The sequence below is a fragment of the Ascaphus truei genome, chromosome 15 (genome assembly GCF_040206685.1).
Source record: "Ascaphus truei isolate aAscTru1 chromosome 15, aAscTru1.hap1, whole genome shotgun sequence".
Taxonomy (NCBI): Eukaryota; Metazoa; Chordata; class Amphibia; order Anura; family Ascaphidae; genus Ascaphus; species Ascaphus truei.
This window is the reverse complement of record NC_134497.1, coordinates 49,464,234-49,468,094: the sequence shown is the minus strand read 5'-3', so window position 1 is coordinate 49,468,094 and position 3,861 is coordinate 49,464,234. Positions and strand designations below refer to the sequence as shown.

The window sequence follows — 3,861 nt, the reverse complement described above, 5'->3', positions numbered from 1 at the left end:
TCCCCCTCACGTGCGCCGGCTCCCGGACGGAGGGGAAGCGCGGCGCGGGACTCCCCATCACGTGCGCCGCTACCGGAGAGGGGAAGCACGGCGCGGGACTCCCCCTCACGTGCGCCGCTACCGGAGAGGGGAAGCGCGGCGCGGGACTCGCCCTCACGTGCGTCGGCTCCCGGACGGAGGGGAAGCGCGGCGCGAGACTCCCCATCACGTGCGCCGCTACCGGAGAGGGGAAGCGCGGCGCGAGACTCCCCATCACGTGCGACGGCTCCCGGACGGAGGGGAAGCGCGGCGCGGGTCTCCTGCCACTCTTGCCCCCCCCCCAGCTTCCCGAACTCACCTCCTGCCCCAGCCAGATGCCACGGGGTCAAGGTAAGTCACCCACCATCTCCCACCCACGCACTGTCACCCAGTCACCCACCCAGTCACCCACACACCCACCCAGTCACTTTCACCCAGTCACCCACCCACCCAGTCACCCACCCACTCACTTAGTCACCCAAAAACTCACTTAGTCACCCACCCACCCACTCAGTCACCCACCCAGTCACTTTCACCCAGTCACCCACCCACTCACTCAGTCACCCACCCACTCAGTAACCCACCCACCCACTCACTAAGTCACCCAAAAACTCACTTAGTCACCCACCCACTCACTCAGTCACCCACCCACTCACTCAGTCAAGCCACCCACCCACCCAGTCACCCACCCAGTCAGTCAGTCAGCCCACCCACCCACCCACCCAGTCACCCACCCAGTCACCCACCCAGTCACCCACCCAGTCAGTCAGTCAGCCCACCCACTCACCCAGTCACCCACCCACCCACTCACTCACTCACCCAGTCACCCACCCACCCAGTCAACTCAGTCACCCACCCACCCACTCAGTCAACTCAGTCACCCACCCAGTCACTCAGTCACCCACCCAGTCACTCAGTCACCCACCCAGTCACTCAGTCAGTCACCCACCCAGTCAGTCAGTCACCCACTCACCCAGTCAGTCACCCACTCACCCAGTCAGTCACCCACTCACCCACCCAGTCAGTCACCCACTCACCCACCCAGTCAGTCACCCACTCACCCACCCAGTCAGTCACCCACTCACCCACCCACACACACACACTGCCCCCCCCCCTCCCCCACACACACACTGTCCCCCCCCCACACACACACACTGTCCCCCCCTCCCCCACACACACACTGTCCCTCCCTCCCCCACACACACACTGTCCCTCCCCCCCACACACACTGTCCCTCCCCCCCACACACACTGTCCTCCCCCCACACACACACACACGGTGCCCCACACACACTGCCCCCCCCCACACACACACACTGTTCCCCCCCTCACACACACACACACACACACACACACACACACACACACACACACACTGTCCCCCCTCCCACACACACTGTCCCCCCCTCACACACACACACACACTGTCCCCCCTCTCCCCCCACACACTGCTCCCCCCCACACACACACACTGTTCCCCCCCACACACACACACACACACTGCCCCCCCCTCCCCCACACACACACTGTCCCCTCCTACCCCACACACACACACTGTACCCCCCTCTCCCCACGCACACACAAAGCCCCCTCACCTCTGCCAGGACTCACTGCACCGCTCCTCCGATTGTCGCGCGCCTGGCCCTTCTCTGCTCTCCCTCCTCCCGTCCGGGGAACGCTGCGCACGCGCCCCCTCTCTGCACCTGTGAGCGCAAGCCGCCGGGAAACGTGCAGCAGGAAGGTGCAGGGCCTGTCCGTGTGACGGGGGAGAGTGACGGCCACCGGGAGGGGGGAAGGTGCAGGGCCTGTCCGGGGGGGAAGGTGAGCTGCGGTCCGGGTGACGGGGGAGAGTGACGGCCACCGGGAGGGGGGAAGGTGAGCTGCAAGGGGGCCTGAAGCAGTGGTGTGAGTGTGTGAGGCCAATGAGAGGTGTGCGGGGGCGGGCCAAGGGGGCCTGAAGCAGTGGTGTGAGTGTGTGAGGCCAATGAGAGGTGTGCGGGGGCGGGCGGGCCAAGGGACCAATGAGATTGCCGCTAGGGACAGGGAACACACCAGGGAAACATACATACATACAATGCTTTCAGAAATATATAGTAATATATATATATATATATTGTAATATATATATATATATAGTAATATATATATAGTAATATATATATATATGTTATGGTGAGTAAAAAAAAGTGACAAAAGCCCACCACAGCAAAGCATATAGCAAATGGAAATATACTGTATGCTCATTTGCATGTCTTAGGCAGGTCTACAACCCCGCCTTTCACCATTATCACCAAGCACACAGCACTTCCACTGCAGCAAGGGATTCTGGGAAATTACATGCAAATGAGCACACAGTGCCACTTTTTGCTTCAAAAACCATTTTAAACATGGTTCCCTATAGGCTTAAGCTTGCTGCATGGTCATAGCTTTGAGCACAGCCAGGGTTAAGATGCATAGCCAGAAACCCCACCCACAGACAGTCTGTGACGAACTCCTTAGTGACGAAACACGTTGGGCGTTTCCGAAAGAGGCGAGTTTGTGGCTGACATTACTGCACGAACGGAGAGAGTACCTTGGAGCTGTTGCTATTTTGCTTGGGACTGCTGTCGCTTCCTGTTTTGCAGTTGCCTGCTGGTGAGCAGTGAGCTGTGGGAGGTGTATCTGGAGGGAGTCTCTGACCGTGTTGCTGATTATTACATCATCTGGCTGGGGTGGCTCCAGTCCACCTTGCTGAACCAACGGATACACCAGAGGTGGCACCAACGGGACAGGCTGATACATTCCTTCACAGCTTCAAGACGATAGAGTAAAACTAATAGCATTTATAAGATATACTCAGTTTGTGAGTGCGCTTTTTATATTTTACAATCCCATAAATACTGTTTTATACTTTATCACACTAGGAGTGCGCCTGTTTTTCTTCTTGTATGTATATATATATATATATATATATATATATATATATATATATATATATATATATATATATATATATATACATACCTATATCTTTTGAATAAAATGGTCTGTGTTTCATGTTCTGTCTCTGGTTTTAAATATATATTGCCATGCTCAGTAGTACTCCTCTTTGACAACTATACGCATATATATTGTGGTTATTTTGGGGTTCAATATGAGCTTATTGGGGTTCTGTATGTTTTGTTACCTTGATTAAAGTCACCAGGGAAGAATCCTTTTAACTTTACCAATTTTCTTCTATAAAGTCCAAACGTGGGAAAGTTGCGGTCTCTCCAAGCACCCAACGCCAAATAAAATGTCTCAGATGTATAACTTTATATTGCGCCCACAATATGCCGAGCGCTTCACAAAAGAGACAGTACGGGAATTAGAATACAATAAGTGCAACAAACCAAAGCAGACAATGGGAAAATAAATCCCTGCCCGGAGAGCTTGCAATCTAAGAAGCAGCAGCTTTGTGGTAATATCACTGCCTTTGGAGTGGGTGAAAACATTTTGAACCACATTGTGCGCTTGCGACAGTCTCGTGTTCTCGCCGTGTGAAAGGCAACAACATAACATTGTAAGGTCTTTGGCGGCAGGGACTCTGTGCGGCTGCACAATCCTATGCACAGAGCTGGGCATACTGTCAGCTTGATAGAACAGATATTATAAAACCGGTTTAGCTGGAATTGGGAGGTGTGCAGCCTTCTTCACCAACTGTGTTCTTCAAGATGTCCCCAATATGAGCTACTCAGTACTACCCCGACAAGGCAGCAGACGGCATCTGTAAATGCCATAGAAGTCTTATCTAGGGGTGGTTTCATTAACCCTTTCAGCACCCCATGGCATAGTCACTACTTATGAACCCCCCGTGACATAATGG

At 54.1% G+C, this 3,861-nt stretch overlaps 1 protein-coding gene across 2 annotated transcripts in view; it reads right to left on the bottom strand.

The window, feature by feature from the left end:
* Positions 1-2,608, bottom strand: part of UQCC1 (ubiquinol-cytochrome c reductase complex assembly factor 1) — a 353,269-nt gene extending 350,661 nt beyond the window's left edge. For both annotated transcript variants that reach the window (XM_075572585.1, XM_075572586.1), the window contains exon 1: positions 2,590-2,608. The gene's annotated coding sequence lies outside the window, so the exon portion shown is untranslated. The remainder of the gene's footprint in view (positions 1-2,589) is intronic.
* Positions 2,609-3,861: the final 1,253 nt, after the last annotated feature.